Source organism: Stenella coeruleoalba, assembly GCF_951394435.1.
Source record: "Stenella coeruleoalba genome assembly, contig: scaffold_46, whole genome shotgun sequence".
Classification (NCBI taxonomy): domain Eukaryota; kingdom Metazoa; phylum Chordata; class Mammalia; order Artiodactyla; family Delphinidae; genus Stenella; species Stenella coeruleoalba.
The window spans coordinates 1012314-1034704 of NW_027645863.1; the positions used below are offsets into that span (position 1 = coordinate 1012314).

The window sequence follows — 22391 nt, forward strand, 5'->3', positions numbered from 1 at the left end:
AAACTTGGCTACACAGGAACTGAATTCCAAAACAGAACAGGGTCTCAAATTTAGAAAACCAACTTATGCTTGCTTAAGGGGAAAGGTGAGTTGGGGTGCTGCATAAAACCAGAGATTGAAATGAGCACAGATAAAGTTCCTTAAGCCAAATATGGAATAGACAAGAGCTACTCCTTGCTCAACGAAATGGACTCAACACCCCATATTAAACGCCTAAGAATGTACCTGACTAGTAATTATCTTAAAACCTATGGATTGCTATGTCTCCGAAAGAGAATCAAGCATGTGTACAGGGGCATAAACACAGCAGTGATAGGATTGGAGAGGTTCGGTGAGCAAATGAAGACCCTTTGAAGTCATATTGCATGGTACCCATTCCACGGGTTTCAACTACCCAGGTTTAAGGTATTCTTCCTTCAGGTAAAACATGCATGTGGAACCGAGAGTATGATCAACCATGTGATCGGGAGACGTGTTCAAATATGTCTCAATTTTCGTACCCTGGTACTCGGGTGCAACATTCCAGACGCTTTACTAACACTCTCCCCACTTGGAGAGTCAGCGCCTTTAAGCTCCTGTTTGGCCCAGTTTGCATTTTCTGCGGAAGATGAACAGGAATTGCGAGAACCAATGAGAGACTAGCTGGAGGTGTCTGGACGGGCAAATTTAACTCTCATTTCCCACCAGGAAGAGGAAATAACCAAAGGCTCAGCATGCCGTGCCGGAACCAGAGTAGGGCCTGAAGCCATCCTGCGGTGTTGCGGCCAGCTCACAAGAAAGCGAGTTGAAGAAAGGAGCTCAGGGGCACTGTAATTCACAAACCTGCAGAGTTATAAATGACAGCTATCGTCCAAAAATATACTGAAGTAAGGCTGCCAAGAGAACTTGAAAGCGGGGCAGAATTGCAGGAAACCGATTTCAGGAGGTAGACTGTAATTGCATTGAAAGCATAGGAAAAGAGGCAGAACGTCACAATGATGCACTTTGCCAAAAAGTGCGTATGCGTTTCTTCCTGAATATATTCAGGAAAAAACGCATACGCCCTTTTTGGCCAACCAAGCAAGCTTGAAAAGGAAATCTGCACTACAATGAAGTCTCACTTCTCCCCGGTCAAAAGGGCCATCTGAAAAAAGTGTAAAATCCAGAAAGGCAGGACAGGCCATGGAGAACTGGGAGCCTTGTTATGCTCTTGGGCGGGATGTAAATTGCCAACAGACACTCGGGAGAAGTGTATGGTGTTTCCTGAAACATCTAAAAAACAAAGCAGCAGAGCCTAGGGCACTTCCATTTAGGTCCTATAGCTTAGGGAAATTAAAATCAAAAAGACACAGCCACCCCAAAGTTTGGGACGTCTCTGTTTTCAAGAACCTCGTTTACCATACAAGTTCAATATCACAGAAAGTGAAAAATGGATAAAGAACTTGTGGTACTTACGTACTTTGCAATATCACTCAGCAATGAAATCTATGTCATCAGGCCCTTAGCAGCATAATGAGTGGATTCAGGTACGATGATTCTAACTAAAAGAAGTCACACAAAAAAGAAACATCATCAGATATCACTAATACACGGAATGTAAACTTGGCTACACAGGAACTGAATTCCAAAACAGAACAGGGTCTCAAATTTAGAAAACCAACTTATGCTTGCTTAAGGGGAAAGGTGAGTTGGGGTGCTGCATAAAACCAGAGATTGAAATGAGCACAGATAAAGTTCCTTAAGCCAAATATGGAATAGACAAGAGCTACTCCTTGCTCAACGAAATGGACTCAACACCCCATACTAAACGCCTAAGAATGTACCTGACTAGTAAGTATCTTAAAACCTATGGATTGCTATGTCTCCAAAAGAGAATCAAGCATGTGTACAGGGGCATAAATACAGCAGTGATAGGATTGGAGAGGTTCGGTGAGCAAATGAAGACCCTTTGAAGTCATATTGCATGGTACCCATTCCACGGGTTTCAACTACCCAGGTTTAAGGTATTCTTCCTTCAGCTAAAACATGCATGTGGAACCTAGAGTATGATCAACCATGTGATCGGGAGACGTGTTCAAATATGTCTCAGTTTTAGTACCCTGGTACTCGGGTGCAACATTCCAGATGCTTTACTAACACTCTCCCCACTTGGAGAGTCAGCGCCTTTAACCTCCTGTTTGGCCCAGTTTGCAATTTCTCGGAAGATGAACAGGAATAGGGAGAACCAATGAGAGACTAGCTGGAGGTGTCTGGATGGGCAAATTTAACTCTCATTTCCCACCAGGAAGAGGAAATAACCAAAGGCACAGCGTGCCGTGCCAGAACCAGATTAGGGCCTGAAGCCATCCTGCGGTGTTGCGGCCAGCTCACAAGAAAGCGAGTTGAAGAAAGGAGCTCAGGGGCACTGTAATTCACAAACCTGCAGAGTTATAAATGACAGCTATCGTCCAAAAATATACTGAAGTAAGGCTGCCAAGAGGACTTGAAAGCGGGGCAGAATTGCAGGAAACCGATTTCAGGAGGTAGACTGGAATTGCATTGAAAGCATAGGAAAAGAGGCAGAACGTCCACAATAATGCACTTGGCCAAAAAGGGCGTATGCGTTTTTTCCTGAATATATTCAGGAAAAAACGCATACGCCCTTTTTGGCCAACCAAGCAAGCTTGCAAAGGAAATCTGCACTACAATGAAGTCTCACTTCCCCCCGGTCAAAAAGGCCATCTGAAAAAAGTGTAAAATCCAGAAAGGCAGGACAGGCCATGGAGAACTGGGAGCCTTGTTATGCTGATGGGCGGGATGTCAATTGCCAACAGACACTCGGGACAAGTGTATGGTGTTTCCTGAAACACCTAAGAAACCAAGCAACAGAGCCTAGGGCACTTCCACTTATGGTCCTATAGCTTAGGGAAATTAAAATCAAAAAGACACAGGCACCCCAAAGTTTGGGACGGCTCTGTTTACAAGATCCTCGTTTACCGTACAAGTTCAATATCACAGAAAGTGAAAAATGGATAAAGAACATGTGGTACTTACGTACAATGCAGTATCACTCAGCAATGAAATCTATGTCATCAGGCCCGTAGCAGCATAATGAGTGGATTCAGGTACGATGATTCTAACTGAAATAAGTCACACAGAAAAAGAAACATCATAAGATATCACTAATACACGGAATGTAAACTTGGCTACACAGGAACTGAATTCCAAAACAGAACAGGGTCTCAAATTTAGAAAACCAACTTATGCTTGCTTAAGGGGAAAGGTGAGTTGGGGTGCTGCATAAAACCAGAGATTGAAAGGAGCACAGATAAAGTTCCTTAAGCCAAATATGGAATAGACAAGAGCTACTCCTTGCTCAACGAAATGGACTCAACACCGCATATTGAACGCCTAAAAATGTACCTGACTATTAATTATCATAAAACCTATGGATTGCTATGTCTCCAAAAGAGAATCAAGCATGTGTACAGGGGCATAAACGCAGCAGTGATAGGATTGGAGAGGTTCGGTGAGCAAATGAAGACCCTTTGAAGTCATATTTCATGGTACCCATTCCACGGGTTTCAACTACCCAGGTTTAAGGTATTCTTCCTTCAGCTAAAACATGCATGTGGAACCTAGAGTATGATCAACCATGTGATCGGGACACGTGTTAAAATATATCTCAGTTTTCGTACCCTGGTACTCGGGTGCAACATTCCAGACGCTTTCCTAACACTCTCCCAACTTGGAGAGTCAGTCCTTTTAACCTCCTGTTTGGCTCAGTTTGCAATTTCTGCAGAAGATGAACAGGAATAGCGAGAACCAAAGAGAGACTAGCTGGAGGTGTCTGGACGGGCAAATTTAACTCTCATTTCCCACCAGGAAGAGGAATTAACCAAAGGCTCAGCGTGCCGTGCCGGAACCAGATTAGGGCCTGAAGCCATCCTGCAGTGTTGCGGCCAGCTCACAAGAAAGCGAGTTGAAGAAAGGAGCTCAGGGGCACTGTAATTCACAAACCTGCAGAGTTATAAATGACAGCTATCGTCCAAAAATATACTGAAGTAAGGCTGCCAAGAGGACTTGAAAGCGGGGCAGAATTGCAGGAAACCGATTTCAGGAGGTAGACTGGAATTGCATTGAAAGCATAGGAAAAGAGGCAGAACGTCCACAATGATGCACTTGGCCAAAAAGGGCGTATGCGTTTTTTCCTGAATATATTCAGGAAAAAACGCATACGCCCTTTTTGGCCAACCAAGCAAACTTGCAAAGGAAATCTGCACTACAATGAAGTCTCACTTCCCCCCGGTCAAAAGGGCCATCTGAAAAAAGTGTAAAATCCAGAAAGGCAGGACATGCCATGGAGAACAGGGAGCCTTGTTATGCTGATGGGCGGGATGTAAATTGCCAACAGACACTAGGGAGAAGTGTATGGTGTTTCCTGAAACATCTAAAAAACAAAGGAACAGAGCCTAGGGCACTTCCACTTATGGTCCTATAGCTTAGGGAAATTAAAATCAAAAAGACACAGCCACCCCAAAGTTTGGGACGCCTCTGTTTACAAGAACCTCGTTTACCGTACAAGTTCAATATCACAGAAGGTGAAAAATGGATAAAGAAGTTGTGCTATTTACTTACAAAGCAATATCACTCAGCAATGAAATCTATGTCATCAGGCCCTTAGCAGCACAATGAGTGGATTCAGGTATGATGATTCTAACTGAAATAAGTCACACAGAAAAAGAAACATCATAAGATATCAGTAACACACGGAATGTAAACTTGGCTACACAGGAACTGAATTACAGAACAGAACAGGGTCTCAAATTTAGAAAACCAACTTATGCTTGCTTAAGGGGAAAGGTGAGTTGGGGTGCTGCATAAAACCAGAGATTGAAATGAGCACAGATAAAGTTCCTTAAGCCAAATATGGAATAGACAAGAGCTACCCCTTGCTCAACGAAATGGACTCAACACCGCATATTAAACGCCTAAGAATGTACCTGACTAGTAAGTATCTTAAAACCTATGGATTGCTATGTCTCCGAAAGAGAATCAAGCATGTGTACAGGGGCATAAACGCAGCAGTGATAGGATTGGAGAGGTTCGGTGAGCAAATGAAGACCCATTGAAGTCATATTGCATGGTACCCATTCCACGGGTTTCAACTACCCAGGTTTAAGGTATTCTTCCTTCAGCTAAAACATGCATGTGGAATCTAGAGTATGATCAACCATGTGATCGGGAGACGTGTTCAAATATATCTCAGTTTTCGTACCCTGGTACTCGGGTGCAACATTCCAAACGCTTTCCTAACACTCTCCCAACTTGGAGAGTCAGTCCCTTTAACCTCCTGTTTGGCTCAGTTTGCAATTTCTGCAGAAGATGAACAGGAATAGCAAGAACCAAAGAGAGACTAGCTGGAGGTGTCTGGACGGGCAAATTTAACTCTCATTTCCCACCAGGAAGAGGAATTAACCAAAGGCTCAGCGTGCCGTGCCGGAACCAGATTAGGGCCTGAAGCCATCCTGCGGTGTTGCGGCCAGCTCACAAGAAAGTGAGTTGAAGAAAGGAGCTCAGGGGCACTGTAATTCACAAACCTGCAGAGTTATAAATGACAGCTATCGTCCAAAAATATACTGAAGTAAGGCTGCCAAGAGGACTTGAAAGCGGGGCAGAATTGCAGGAAACCGATTTCAGGAGGTAGACTGGAATTGCATTGAAAGCATAGGAAAAGAGGCAGAACGTCCACAATGATGCACTTGGCCAAAAAGGGCATATGCGTTTTTTCCTGAATATATCCAGGAAAAAACGCATACGCCCTTTTTGGCCAACCAAGCAAACTTGCAAAGGAAATCTGCACTACAATGAAGTCTCACTTCCCCCCGGTCAAAAGGGCCATCTGAAAAAAGTGTAAAATCCAGAAAGGCAGGACAGGCCATGGAGAACTGGGAGCCTTGTTATGCTGATGGGCGGGATGTAAATTGCCAACAGACACTCGGGAGAAGTGTATGGTGTTTCCTGAAACATCTAAAAAACAAAGCAACAGAGCCTAGGGCACTTCCACTTATGGTCCTATAGCTTAGGGAAATTAAAATCAAAAAGACACAGCCACCCCAAAGTTTGCGACGCCTCTGTTTACAAGAACCTCGTTTACCGTACAAGGTCAATATCACAGAAGGTGAAAAATGGATAAAGAAGTTGTGCTATTTACTTACAAAGCAATATCACTCAGCAATGAAATCTATGTCATCAGGCCCTTAGCAGCACAATGAGTGGATTCAGGTATGATGATTCTAACTGAAATAAGTCACACAGAAAAAGAAACATCATAAGATATCAGTAACACACGGAATGTAAACTTGGCTACACAGGAACTGAATTACAGAACAGAAAAGGGTCTCAAATTTAGAAAACCAACTTATGCTTGCTTAAGGGGAAAGGTGAGTTGGGGTGCTGCATAAAACCAGAGATTGAAATGAGCACAGATAAAGTTCCTTAAGCCAAATATGGAATAGACAAGAGCTACCCCTTGCTCAACGAAATGGACTCAACACCGCATATTAAACGCCTAAGAATGTACCTGACTAGTAAGTATCTTAAAACCTATGGATTGCTATGTCTCCGAAAGAGAATCAAGCATGTGTACAGGGGCATAAACGCAGCAGTGATAGGATTGGAGAGGTACGGTGAGCAAATGATGACCCTTTGAAATCATATTGCATGGTACCCATTCCACGGGTCTGAACTCTCCAGGTTTAAGGTATTCTTCCTTCAGCTAAAACATGCATGTGGAACCCAGAGTATGATCAACCGTGTGAACGGGAGACGTGTTCAAATATGTCTCAGTTTTCCTCCCCTGGTACTCGGGTGCAACATTCCAGACGCTTTACTAACACTCTCCCCACTTGCAGAGTCAGCGCCTTTAACCTCCTGTTTGGCCCAGTTTGCAATTTCTGCGGAAGATGCACAGGAATAGGGAGAACCAATGAGAGACTAGCTGGAGGTGTCTCGACGGGCAAATTTAACTCTCATTTCCCACCAGGAAGAGGAATTAACCAAAGGCTCAGCATGCCGTGCTGGAACCAGATTAGGGCCTGAAGCCATCCTGCGGTGTTGCGGCCAGCTCAAAAGAAAGCGAATTGAAGAAAGGAGCTCAGGGGCACTGTAATTCACAAACCTGCAGAGTTATAAATGACAGCTATCGTCCAAAAATATACTGAAGTAAGGCTGCCAAGAGGACTTGAAAGCGGGGCAGAATTACAGGAAACCGATATCAGGAGGTAGACTGGAATTGCATTGAAAGCATAGGAAAGAGGCAGAACGTCCACAATGATACCCTTGGCGAAAAAGGGCGTATGCATTTTTTCCTGAATATATTCAGGAAAAAACGCATACGCCCTTTTTGGCCAACCAAGCAAGCTTGCAAAGGAAATCTGCACTACAATGAAGTCTCACTTCCCCACAGTCAAAAGGGCCACCTGAAAAAAGTGTAAAATCCAGAAAGGCAGGACAGGCCATGGAGACCTGGGAGCCTTGTTATGCTGATGGGTGGAATGGAAATTGCCAACAGACACTCGGGAGAAGTGTATGGTGTTTCCTGAAACATCTAAAAAACAAAGCAACAGAGCCTAGGGCACTTCCACTTATGGTCCTATAGCTTAGGGAAATTAAAATCAAAAAGACACAGCCACCCCAAATTTTGGGACGGCACTGTTTACAAGATCCTCGTTTACCGTACAAGTTCAATATCACAGAAAGTGAAAAATGGATAAAGAACTTGTGGTACTTACGTACAATGCAGTATCACTCAGCAATGAAATCTATGTCATCAGGCCCGTAGCAGCATAATGAGTGGATTCAGGTACGATGATTCTAACTGAAATAAGTCACACAGAAAAAGAAACATCATAAGATAACAGTAATACACGGAATGTAAACTTGGCTACACAGGAACTGAATTACAGAACAGAACAGGGTCTCAAATTGAGAAAACCAACTTATGCTTGCTTAAGGGGAAAGGTGAGTTGGGGTGCTGCATAAAACCAGAGATTGAAATGAGCACAGATAAAGTTCCTTAAGCCAAATATGGAATAGACAAGAGCTACTCCTTGCTCAACGAAATGGACTCAACACCGCATATTAAACGCCTAAGAATGTACCTGACTAGTAAGTAACTTAAAACCTATGGATTGCTATGTCTCCAAAAGAGAATCAAGCATGTGTACAGGGGCATAAACACAGCAGTGATAGGATTGGAGAGGTTCGGTGAGCAAATGAAGACCCTTTGAAGTCATATTGCATGGTACTCATTCCAATGGTCTCAACTCTCCAGGTTAAAGTATTCTTCCTTCAGCTAAAACATGCATTTGGAACCTAGAGTATGATCAACCGTGTGAACGGGAGACGTGTTCAAATATGTCTCAGTTTTCGTACCTGGTACTCGGGTGCAACATTCCAGACGCTTTACTAACACTCTCCCCACTTGGAGAGTCAGCGCCTTTAACCTCCTGTTTGGCCCAGTTTACAATTTCTGCGGAAGATGAACAGGAATAGGGAGAACCAATGAGAGACTAGCTGGAGGTGTCTGGACGGGCAAATTTAACTCTCATTTCCCACCAGGAAGAGGAAATAACCAAAGGCTCAGCGTGCCGTGCCGGAATCAGATTAGGGCCTGAAGCCATCCTGCGGTGTTGCGGCCAGCTCAAAAGAAAGCGAGTTGAAGAAAGGAGCTCAGGGGCACTGTAATTCACAAACCTGCAGAGTTATAAATGACAGCTATCGTCCAAAAATATACTGAAGTAAGGCTGCCAAGAGGACTTGAAAGCGGGGCAGAATTGCAGGAAACCGATTTCAGGAGGTAGACTGGAATTGCATTGAAAGCATAGGAAAAGAGGCAGAACGTCCACAATGATGCACTTGGCCAAAAAGGGTGTATGCGTTTTTTCCTGAATATATTGAGGAAAAAACGCATACGCCCTTTTTGGCCAACCAAGCAAGCTTGCAAAGGAAATCTGCACTACAATGAAGTCTCAATTCCCCCGGGTCAAAAGGGCCATCTGAAAAATGTGTAAAATCCAGAAAGGCAGGACAGGCCATGGAGAACTGGGAGCCTTGTTATGCTGATGGGCGGGATGTAAATTGCCAACAGACACTCGGGAGAAGTGTATGGTGTTTCCTGAAACATCTAAAAAACAAAGCAACAGAGCCTAGGGCACTTCCACTTATGGTCCTATAGCTTAGGGAAATTAAAATCAAAAAGACACAGCCACCCCAAAGTTTGGGACGCCTCTGTTTACAAGAACCTCGTTTACCGTAGAAGTTCAATATCACAGAAAGTGAAAAATGGATAAAGAACTTGTGGTACTTACGTACAATGCAGTATCACTCAGCAATGAAATCTATGTCATCAGGCCCGTAGCAGCATAATGAGTGGATTCAGGTACGATGATTCTAACTGAAATAAGTCACACAGAAAAAGAAACATCATAAGATATCACTAATACACGGAATGTAAACTTGGCTGCACAGGAACTGAATTCCAAAACAGAACAGGGTCTCAAATTTAGAAAACCAACTTATGCTTGCTTAAGGGGAAAGGTGAGTTGGGGTGCTGCATAAAACCAGAGATTGAAATGAGCACAGATAAAGTTCCTTAAGCCAAATATGGAATAGACAAGAGCTACTCCTTGCTCAACGAAATGGACTCAACACCCCATATTAAACGCTTAAGAATATACCTGAGTAGTAAGTATCTTAAAACCTATGGATTGCTATGTCTCCAAAAGAGAATGAAGCGTGTGTACAGCGGCATAAACGCAGCAGTGATAGGATTGGAGAGGTTCGGTGAGCAAATGAAGACCCTTTGAAGTCATGTTGCATGGTACCCATTCCACGGGTCTCAACTCTCCAGGTTTAAGGTATTCTTCCTTCAGCTAAAACATGCATGTGGAACCCAGAGTATGATCAATCGTGTGAACGGGAGACGTGTTCAAATATGTCTCAGTTTTCCTCCCCTGGTACTCGGGTGCAACATTCCAGACGCTTTACTAACACTCTCCCCACTTGGAGAGTCAGCGCCTTTAACCTCCTGTTTGTCCCAGTTTGCAATTTCTGCGGAAGATGAACAGGAATAGGGAGAACCAATGAGAGACTAGCTGGAGGTGTCTGGACGGGCAAATTTAACTCTCATTTCCCACCAGGAAGAGGAAATAACCAAAGGCTCAGCGTGCCGTGCCGGAACCAGATTAGGGTCTGAAGCCATCCTGCGGTGTTGCGGCCAGCTCAAAAGAAAGCGAGTTGAAGAAAGGAGCTCAGGGGCACTGTAATTCACAAACCTGCAGAGTTATAAATGACAGCTATCGTCCAAAAATATACTGAAGTAAGGCTGCCAAGAGGACTTGAAAGCGGGGCAGAATTGCAGGAAACTGATTTCAGGAGGTAGACTGGAATTGCATTGAAAGCATAGAAAAAGAGGCAGAACGTCCACAATGATGCACTTGGCCAAAAAGGGCGTATGCGTTTTTTCCTGAATATATTCAGGAAAAAACGCATACGCCCTTTTTGGCCAACCAAGCAACCTTGCAAAGGAAATCTGCACTACAATGAAGTCTCACTTCCCCCCAGTCAAAAGGGCCATCTGAAAAAAGTGTAAAATCCAGAAAGGCAGGACAGGCCATGGAGAACTGGGAGCCTTGTTATGCTGATGGGCGGGATGAAAATTGCCAACAGCCACTCGGGATAAGTGTATGGTGTTTCCTGAAACATCTAAAAAACAAAGCAACAGAGCCTAGGGCAAGTTCACTTATGGTCCTATAGCTTAGGGAAATTAAAATCAAAACAGCACAGCCACCCCAAAGTTTGGGACGCCTCTGTTTACAAGAACCTCGTTTACAGTACAAGTTCAACATCGCAGAAAGTGTAAAATGGATAAAGAAGTTGTGGTATTTACTTACAAAGCAATATCACTCAGCAATGAAATCTATGTCATCAGGCCCTTAGCAGCACAATGAGTGGATTCATGTATGATGATTCTAACTGAAATAAGTCACACAGAAAAAGAAACATCATAAGATATCAGTAATACACGGAATGTAAACTTGGCTACACAGGAACTGAATTACAGAACAGAACAGGGTCTCAAATTTAGAAAACCAACTTATGCTTGCTTAAGGGGAAAGGTGAGTTGGGGTGCTGCATAAAACCAGAGATTGAAATGAGCACAGATAACGTTCCTTAAGCCAAATATGGAATAGACAAGAGCTACTCCTTGCTCAATGAAATGGACTCAACACCGCATATTAAACTCCTAAGAATGTACCTGACTAGTAAGTATCTTAAAACCTATGGATTGCTATGTCTCCGAAAGAGAATCAAGCGTGTGTACAGGGATATAAACACAGCAGTGATAGGATTGGAGAGGTTCGGTGAGCAAATGAAGACCCTTTGAAGTCATATTGCATGGTACCCATTCCAAGAGTTTCAACTACCCAGGTTTAAAGTATTCTTCCGTCAGCTAAAACATGCATGTGGAACCCAGAGTATGATCAACCGTGTGATCGGGAGACGTGTTCAAATATGTCTCAGTTTTTGTACCCTGGTACTCGGGTGCAACATTCCAGACACTTTACTAACACTCTCCCGAATTGGAGAGTCAGTCCCTTTAACCTCCTGTTTGGCCCAGTTTGCAATTTCTGCGGAAGATGAACAGGAATAGCGAGAACCAATGAGAGACTAGCTGGAGGTGTATGGACGGCCAAATTTAACTCTCATTTCCCACCAGGAAGAGGAAATAACCAAAGGCTCAGCATGCCGTGCCGGAACCAGATTAGGGCCTGAAGCCATCCTGCGGTGTTGCGGCCAGCTCAAAAGAATGCGAGTTGAAGAAAGGAGCTCAGGGGCACTGTAATTCACAAACCTGCAGAGTTATAAATGACAGCTATCGTCCAAAAATATACTGAAGTAAGGCTGCCAAGAGGACTTGAAATCGGGGCAGAATTGCAGGAAACCGATTTCAGGAGGTAGACTGGAATTGCATTGAAAGCATAGGAAAAGAGGCAGAACGTCCACAATGATGCACTTGGCCAAAAAGTGCATATGCGTTTTTTCCTGAATATATTCTGGAAAAAACGCATACGCCCTTTTTGGCCAACCAAGCAAACTTGCAAAGGAAATCTGCACTACAATGAAGTCTCACTTCCCCCCGGTCAAAAGGGCCATCTGAAAAAAGTGTAAAATCCAGAAAGGCAGGACAGGACATGGAGAACTGGGAGCCTTGTTATGCTAATGGGCGGGATGTAAATTGCCAACAGACACTCGGGAGAAGTGTATGGTGTTTCCTGAAACATCTAAAAAACAAAGCAACAGAGCCTAGGGCACTTCCACTTATGGTCCTATAGATTAGGGAAATTAAAATCAAAAAGACACAGCCACCCCAATGTTTGGGACGCCTCTGTTTACAAGAACCTCGTTTATCGTTGAAGTTCAATATCACAAAAAGTGAAAAATGGATAAAGAACTTGTGGTACTTACGTACAATGCAGTATCACTCAGGAATGAAATCTATGTCATCAGGCCCGTAGCAGCATAATGAGTGGATTCAGGTACGATGATTCTAACTGAAATAAGTCACACAGAAAAAGAAACATCATAAGATATCACTAATACACGGAATGTAAAATTGGCTGCACAGGAACTGAATTCCAAAAGAGAACAGGGTCTCAAATTTAGAAAACCAACTTATGCTTGCTTAAGGGTAAAGGTGAGTTGGGGTGCTGCATAAAACCAGAGATTGTAATGAGCACATATAAAGTTCCTTAAGCCAAATATGGAATAGACAAGAGCTACTCCTTGCTCAACGAAATGGACTCAACACCCCATATTAAACGCTTAAGAATATACCTGAGTAGTAAGTATCTTAAAACCTATGGATTGCTATGTCTCCAAAAGAGAATCAAGCGTGTGTACAGCGGCATAAACGCAGCAGTGATAGGATTGGAGAGGTTCGGTGAGCAAATGAAGACCCTTTGAAGTCATGTTGCATGGTACCCATTCCACGGGTCTCAACTCTCCAGGTTTAAGGTATTCTTCCTTCAGCTAAAACATGCATGTGGAACCCAGAGTATGATCAATCGTGTGAACGGGAGACGTGTTCAAATATGTCTCAGTTTTCCTCCCCTGGTACTCGGGTGCAACATTCCAGACGCTTTACTAACACTCTCCCCACTTGGAGAGTCAGCGCCTTTAACCTCCTGTTTGTCCCAGTTTGCAATTTCTGCGGAAGATGAACAGGAATAGGGAGAACCAATGAGAGACTAGCTGGAGGTGTCTGGACGGCAAATTTAACTCTCATTTCCCACCAGGAAGAGGAAATAACCAAAGGCTCAGCGTGCCGTGCCGGAACCAGATTAGGGTCTGAAGCCATCCTGCGGTGTTGCGGCCAGCTCAAAAGAAAGCGAGTTGAAGAAAGGAGCTCAGGGGCACTGTAATTCACAAACCTGCAGAGTTATAAATGACAGCTATCGTCCAAAAATAGACTGAAGTAAGGCTGCCAAGAGGACTTGAAAGCGGGGCAGAATTGCAGGAAACTGATTTCAGGAGGTAGACTGGAATTGCATTGAAAGCATAGAAAAAGAGGCAGAACGTCCACAATGATGCACTTGGCCAAAAAGGGCGTATGCGTTTTTTCCTGAATATATTCAGGAAAAAACGCATACGCCCTTTTTGGCCAACCAAGCAAGCTTGCAAAGGAAATCTGCACTACAATGAAGTCTCACTTCCCCCCAGTCAAAAGGGCCATCTGAAAAAAGTGTAAAATCCAGAAAGGCAGGACAGGCCATGGAGAACTGGGAGCCTTGTTATGCTGATGGGCGGGATGTAAATTGCCAACAGTCACTCGGGAGAAGTGTATGGTGTTTCCTGAAACATCTAAAAAACAAAGCAACAGAGCCTAGGGCAAGTTCACTTATGGTCCTATAGCTTAGGGAAATTAAAATCAAAACAGCACAGCCACCCCAAAGTTTGGGACGCCTCTGTTTACAAGAACCTCGTTTACAGTACAAGTTCAACATCGCAGAAAGTGTAAAATGGATAAAGAAGTTGTGGTATTTACTTACAAAGCAATGTCACTCAGCAATGAAATCTATGTCATCAGGCCCTTAGCAGCACAATGAGTGGATTCAGGTATGATGATTCTAACTGAAATAAGTCACACAGAAAAAGAAACATCATAAGATATCAGTAATACACGGAATGTAAACTTGGCTACACAGGAACTGAATTACAGAACAGAACAGGGTCTCAAATTTAGAAAACCAACTTATGCTTGCTTAAGGGGAAAGGTGAGTTGGGGTGCTGCATAAAACCAGAGATTGAAATGAGCACAGATAACGTTCCTTAAGCCAAATATGGAATAGACAAGAGCTACTCCTTGCTCAACGAAATGGACTCAACACCGCATATTAAACGCCTAAGAATGTACCTGACTAGTAAGTATCTTAAAACCTATGGATTGCTATGTCTCCGAAAAAGAATCAAGCGTGTGTACAGGGATATAAACACAGCAGTGATAGGATTGGAGAGGTTCGGTGAGCAAATGAAGACCCTTTGAAGTCATATTGCATGGTACCCATTCCAAGGGTTTCAACTACCCAGGTTTAAAGTATTCTTCCGTCAGCTAAAACATGCATGTGGAACCCAGAGTATGATCAACCGTGTGATCGGGAGACGTGTTCAAATATGTCTCAGTTTTTGTACCCTGGTACTCGGGTGCAACATTCCAGACACTTTACTAACACTCTCCCGAACTGGAGAGTCAGTCCCTTTAACCTCCTGTTTGGCCCAGTTTGCAATTTCTGCGGAAGATGAACAGGAATAGCGAGAACCAATGAGAGACTAGCTGGAGGTGTATGGACGGCCAAATTTAACTCTCATTTCCCACCAGGAAGAGGAAATAACCAAAGGCTCAGCATGCCGTGCCGGAACCAGATTAGGGCCTGAAGCCATCCTGCGGTGTTGCGGCCAGCTCAAAAGAATGCGAGTTGAAGAAAGGAGCTCAGGGGCACTGTAATTCACAAACCTGCAGAGTTATAAATGACAGCTATCGTCCAAAAATATACTGAAGTAAGGCTGCCAAGAGGACTTGAAAGCGGGGCAGAATTGCAGGAAACCGATTTCAGGAGGTAGACTGGAATTGCATTGAAAGCATAGGAAAAGAGGCAGAACGTCCACAATGATGCACTTGGCCAAAAAGTGCATATGCGTTTTTTCCTGAATATATTCGGGAAAAAACGCATACGCCCTTTTTGGCCAACCAAGCAAACTTGCAAAGGAAATCTGCACTACAATGAAGTCTCACTTCCCCCCGGTCAAAAGGGCCATCTGAAAAAAGTGTAAAATCCAGAAAGGCAGGACAGGACATGGAGAACTGGGAGCCTTGTTATGCTAATGGGCGGGATGTAAATTGCCAACAGACACTCGGGAGAAGTGTATGGTGTTTCCTGAAACATCTAAAAAACAAAGCAACAGAGCCTAGGGCACTTCCACTTATGGTCCTATAGCTTAGGGAAATTAAAATCAAAAAGACACAGCCACCCCAAAGTTTGGGACGCCTCTGTTTACAAGAACCTCGTTTACCGTACAAGTTGAATATCACAGAAAGTGAAAAATGGATAAAGAACTTGTGGTACTTACGTACAATGCAGTATCACTCAGCAATGAAATCTATGTCATCAGGCCCGTAGCAGCATAATGAGTGGATTCAGGTATGATGATTCTAACTGAAATAAGTCACACAGAAAAAGAAACATCATAAGATATCACTAATACACAGAATGTAAACTTGGCTACACAGGAACTGAATTCCAAAACAGAACATGGTCTCAAATGTAGAAAACCAACTTATGCTTGCTTAAGGGGAAAGGTGAGTTGGGGTGCTGCATAAAAGCAGAGATTGAAATGAGCACAGATAAAGTTCCTTAAGCCAAATATGGAATAGACAAGAGCTACTCCTTGCTCAACGAAATGGACTCAACACCCCATATTAAACGCCTAAGAATGTACCTGAATAGTAAGTATCTTAAAACCTATGGATTGCTATGTCTCCAAAAGAGAATCAAGCGAGTGTACAGGGGCATAAATGCAGCAGTGATAGGATTGGAGAGGTTCGGTGAGCAAATGAAGACCCTTTGAAGTCATATTGTATGGTACCCATTTCACGGGTCTCAACTCTCCAGGTTTAAGGTATTCTTCCTTCAGCTAAAACATGCATGTGGAACCCAGAGGATGATCAACCGTGTGAACGGGAGACGTGTTCAAATATGTCTCAGTTTTCCTCCCCTGGTACTCGGGTACAAAATTCCAGATGCTTTACTAACACTCTCCCCACTTGGAGAGTCAGCGCCTTTAACCTCCTGTTTGGCCCAGTTTGCAATTTCTGCGGAAGATGAACAGGAATAGCGAGAACCAATGAGAGACTAGCTGGAGGTGTCTGGACGGGCAAATTTAACTCTCATTTCCCACCAGGAAGAGGAAATAACCAAAGGCTCAGCGTGCCGTGCCGGAACCAGATTAGGGCCTGAAGCCATTCTGCGGTGTTGCGGCCAGCTCAAAAGAAAGTGAGTTGAAGAAAGGAGCTCAGGGGCACTGTAATTCACAAACCTGCAGAGTTATAAATGACAGCTATCGTCCAAAAATATACTGAAGTAAGGCTGCCAAGAGGACTTGAAAGCGGGGCAGAATTGCAGGAAACCGATTTCAGGAGGTAGACTGGAATTGCATTGAAAGCATAGGAAAAGAGGGAGAACGTCCACAATGATGCACCTGGCCAAAAAGGGCGTATGCGTTTTTTCTTGAATATATTCAGGAAAAAACGCATACACACTTTTTGGCTAACCAAGCAAGCTTGCAAAGGAAATCTGCACTACAATGAAGTCTCACTTCCCCCTGGTCAAAAGGGCCATCTGAAAAAAGTGTAAAATCCAGAAAGGCAGGACAGGCCATGGAGAACTGGGAGCCTTGTTATGCTGATGGGCGGGATGTAAATTGCCAACAGACACTCGGGAGAAGTGTATGGTGTTTCCTGAAACATCTAAAAAACAAAGCAACAGAGCCTAGGGCACTTCCACTTATGGTCCTATAGCTTAGGGAAATTAAAATCAAAAAGACACAGCCACCCCAAAGTTTGGGACGCCTCTGTTTACAAGAACCTCGTTTACCGTACAAGTTCAACATCGCAGAAAGTGAAAAATGGATAAAGAAGTTGTGGTATTTACTTACAAAGCAATATCACTCAGCAATGAAATCTATGTCATCAGGCCCCTAGCAGCACAATGAGTGGATTCAGGTATGATGATTCTAACTGAAATAAGTCACACAGAAAAAGAAACATCATAAGATATCAGTAATACACGGAATGTAAACTTGGCTACACAGGAACTGAATTACACAACAGAACAGGGTCTTAAATTTAGAAAACCAACTTATGCTTGCTTAAGGGGAAAGGTGAGTTGGGGTGCTGCATAAAACCAGAGATTGAAATGAGCACAGATAAATTTCCTTAAGCCAAATTTGGAATAGACAAGAACTAGTCCTTGCTCAACGAAATGGACTCAACACCCCATATTAAACGCCTAAGAATGTACCTGACTAGTAAGTATCTTAAAACCTATGGATTGCTATGTCTCCGAAAGAGAATCAAGCGTGTGTACAGGGGCATAAATGCAGCAGTGATAGGATTGGAGAGGTTCGGTGTGCAAATGAAGACCCTTTGAAGACATGTTGCATGGTACCCATTCCACGGGTCTCAACTCTCCAGGTTTAAGGTATTCTTCCTTCAGCTAAAACATGCATGTGGAACCCAGAGTATGATCAAACGTGTGAACGGGAGACGTGTTCAAATATGTCTCAGTTTTCCTCCCCTGGTACTCGGGTGCAATATCCAGACGCTTTACTAACACTCTCCCCACTTGGAGAGTCAGCACCTTTAACCTCCTGTTTGGCCCAGTTTGCAATTTCTGCGGAAGATGAACAGGAATAGCGAGAACCAATGAGAGACTAGCTGGAGGTGTCTGGACGGGCAAATTTAACTCTCATTTCCCACCAGGAAGAGGAAATAACCAAAGGCTCAGCGTGCCGTGCCGGAACCAGATTAGGGCCTGAAGCCATCCTGGGGTGTTGCGGCCAGGTCACAAGAAAGCGAGTTGAAGAAAGGAGCTCAGGGGCACTGTAATTCACAAACCTGCAGAGTTATAAATGACAGCTATCGTCCAAACATATACTGAAGTAAGGCTGCCAAGAGGACTAGAAAGCGGGGCAGAATTGCAGGAAACCGATTTCAGGAGGTAGACTGGAATTGCATTGAAAGCATAGGAAAAGAGGCAGAACGTCCACAATGATGCACTTGGCCAAAAAGGGCGTATGCATTTTTTCCTGAATATATTCAGGAAAAAACGCATACGCAGTTTTTGGCCAACCAAGCAAGCTTGCAAAGGAAATCTGCACTACAATGAAGTCTCACTTCCCCCCGGTCAAAAGGGCCATCTGAAAAAAGTGTAAAATCCAGAAAGGCAGGACAGGCCATGGAGAACTGGGAGCCTTGTTATGCTGATGGGCGGGATGTAAATTGCCAACAGACGCTAGGGAGAAGCGTATGGTGTTTCCTGAAACATCTAAAAAACAAAGTAACAGAGCCTAGGGCACTTCCACTTATGGTCCTATAGCTTAGGGAAATTAAAATCAAAAAGACACAGCCACCCCAAAGTTTGGGACGCCTCTGTTTACAAGAACCTCGTTTACAGTACTAGTTCAACATCGCAGAAAGTGAAAAATGGATAAAGAAGTTGTGGTATTTACTTACAAAGCAATATCCCTCAGCAATGAAATCTATGTCATCAGGCCCTTAGCAGCACAATGAGTGGATTCAGGTATGATGACTCTAACTGAAATAAGTCACACAGAAAAAGAAACATCATAAGATATCACTAATACACGGAATGTAAACTTGGCTACACAGGAACTGAATTCCAAAACAGAACAGGGTCTCAAATGTAGAAAACCAACTTATGCTTGCTTAAGGGGAAAGGTGAGTTGGGGTGCTGCATAAAACCAGAGATTGAAATGAGCACAGATAAAGTTCCTTAAGCCAAATATGGAATAGACAAGAGGTACTCCTTGCTCAACGAAATGGACTCAACACCCCATATTAAACGCCTAAGAATGTACCTGACTAGTAAGTATCTTAAAACCTATGGATTGCTATGTCTCCAAAAGAGAAGCAAGCGTGTGTACAGGGGCATAAACGCAGCAGTGATAGGATTGGAGAGGTTCGGTGAGCAAATGAAGACCCTTTGAAGTCATATTGCATGGTACCCATTCCACGGGTCTCAACTCTAGAGGTTTAAGGTATTCTTCCTTCAGCTAAAACATGCATGTGGAACCCAGAGTATGATCAACCGTGTGAACGGGAGACGTGTTCAAATATGTCTCAGTTTTCGTACCCTGGTACTCGGGTGCAACATTCCAGACGCTTTACTAACACTCTCCCCACTTGGAGAGTCAGCGCCTTTAACCTCCTGTTTGGCACAGTTTGCAATTTCTGCGGAAGATGAACAGGAATAGGGAGAACCAATGAGAGACTAGCTGGCGGTGTCTGGATGGGCAAATTTAACTCTCATTTCCCACCAGGAAGAGGAAATAACCAAAGGCTCAGCATGCCGTGCCAGAACCAGATTAGGGCCTGAAGCCATCCTGCGGTGTTGCGGCCAGGTCACAAGAAAGCGAGTTGAAGAAAGGAGCTCAGGGGCACTGTAATTCACAAACCTGCAGAGTTATAAATGACAGCTATCATCCAAAAATATACTGAAGTAAGGCTGCCAAGAGGACTTGAAAGCGGGGCAGAATTGCAGGAAACCGATTTCAGGAGGTAGACTGGAATTGCATTGAAAGCATAGGAAAAGAGGCAGAACGTCCACAATGATGCACTTGGCCAAAAAGGGCGTATGCGTTTTTTCCTGAATTTATTCAGGAAAAAACGCATACGCCCTTTTTGGCCAACCAAGCAAGCTTGCAAAGGAAATCTGCACTACAATGAAGTCTCACTTCCCCACGGTCAAAAGGGCCATCTGAAAAAAGTGTAAAATCCAGAAAGGCAGGACAGGCCATGGAGAACTGGGAGCCTTGTTATGCTGATGGGCGGGATGTAAATTGCCAACAGACACTCAGGAGAAGTGTATGGTGTTTCCTGAAACATCTAAAAAACAAACAACAGAGCCTAGGGCACTTCCACTTATGGTCCTATAGCTTAGGGAAATTAAAATCAAAAAGACACAGCCACCCCAAAGTTTGGGACGCCTCTGTTTACAAGAACCTCGTTTACAGTATAAGTTCAACATCGCAGAAAGTGAAAAATGGATAAAGAAGTTGTGGTATTTACTTACAAAGCAATATCACTCAGCAATGAAATCTATGTCATCAGGCCCTTAGCAGCACAATGAGTGCATTCAGGTATGATGATTCTAACTGAAATAAGTCACACAGAAAAAGAAACATCTTAAGATATCATTAATAGACGGAATGTAAACTTGGCTACACAGGAACTGAATTCCAAAACAGAACAGGGTCTCAAATTTCAAAAACCAACTTATGCTTGCTTAAGGGGAAAGGTGAGTTGGGGTGCTGCATAAAACCAGAGATTGAAATGAGCACAGATAAAGTTCCTTAAGCCAAATATGGAATAGACAAGAGCTACTCCTTGCTCAACGAAATGGACTCAACACCCCATATTAAACGCCTAAGAATGTACCTGACTAGTAAGTATCTTAAAACCTATGGATTGCTATGTCTCCGAAAGAGAATCAAGCGTGTGTACAGGGGCATAAACGCAGCAGTGATAGGATTGGAGAGGTTCAGTGAGCAAATGAAGACCGTTTGAAGTCATATTGTATGGTACCCATTACACGGGTCTCAACTCTCCAGGTTTAAGGTATTCTTCCTTCAGCTAAAACTTGCATGTGGAACCTAGAGTATGATCAACCATGTGAACGGGAGACGTGTTCAAATATGTCTCAGTTTTCGTACCCTGGTACTCGGGTGCAACATTCCAGACGCTTTACTAACACTCTCCCCACTTGGAGAGTCAGCGCCTTTAACCTCCTGTTTGGCCCAGTTTGCAATTTCTGCGGAAGATGAACAGGAATAGGGAGAACCAATGAGAGACTAGCTGGAGGTGTCTGGACGGGCAAATTTAACTCTCATTTCCCACCAGGAAGAGGAAATAACCAAAGGCTCAGCGTGCCGTGCCGGAACCAGATTAGGGCCTGAAGCCATCCTGCGGTGTTGCGGCCAGGTCACAAGAAAGCGAGTTGAAGAAAGGAGCTCAGGGGCACTGTAATTCACAAACCTGCAGAGTTATAAATGACAGCTATCGTCCAAAAATATACTGAAGTAAGGCTGCCAAGAGGACTTGAAAGCGGGGCAGAATTGCAGGAAACCGATTTCAGGAGGTAGACTGGAATTGCATTGAAAGCATAGGAAAAGAGGCAGAACGTCCACAATGATGCACTTGGCCAAAAGGGGCGTATGCGTTTTTTCCTGAATATATTCAGGAAAAAACGCATACGCACTTTTTGGCCAACCAAGCAAGCTTGCAAAGGAAATCTGCACTACAATGAAGTCTCACTTCCCCACGGTCAAAAGGTCCATCTGAAAAAAGTGTAAAATCCAGAAAGGCAGGACAGGCCATGGAGAACTGGGAGCCTTGTTATGCTGATGGGCGGGATGTAAATTGCCAACAGACACTCGGGAGAAGTGTATGGTGTTTCCTGAAACATCTAAAAAACAAAGCAACAGAGCCTAGGGCACTTCCACTTATGGTCCTATAGCTTAGGGAAATTAAAATCAAAAAGACACAGCCACCCCAAAGTTTGGGACGCCTCTGTTTACAAGAACCGCATTTACCGTACAAGTTCAATATCACAGAAAGTGAAAAATGGATAAAGAACTTGTACTTACGTACAATGCAGTATCACTCAGCAATGAAATCTATGTCATTAGGCCCGTAGCAGCATAATGAGTGGATTCAGGTATGATGATTCTAACTTAAATAAGTCACACAGAAAAAGAAACATCATAAGATATCACTAATACACGGAATGTAAACTTGGCTACACAGGAACTGAATTACACAACAGAACAGGGTCTCAAATTTAGAAAACCAACTTATGCTTGCTTAAGGGGAAAGGTGAGTTGGGGTGCTGCATAAAACCAGAGATTGAAATGAGCACAGATAAAGTTCCTTAAGCCAAATATGGAATAGACAAGAGCTACTCCTTGCTCAACGAAATGGACTCAACACCGCATATTAAACGCCTAAGAATGTACCTGACTAGTAAGTATCTTAAAACCTATGGATTGCTATGTCTCCGAAAAAGAATCAAGCG

General features: G+C 43.6%; 1 long non-coding RNA gene across 2 annotated transcripts in view; it reads right to left on the reverse strand.

Moving 5' to 3' along the window:
• The window catches only part of LOC307181506, a 1293685-nt gene that overhangs the window by 936770 nt on the left and 334524 nt on the right, over positions 1–22391 (reverse strand). The gene's annotated exons all lie outside the window — the stretch shown is intronic.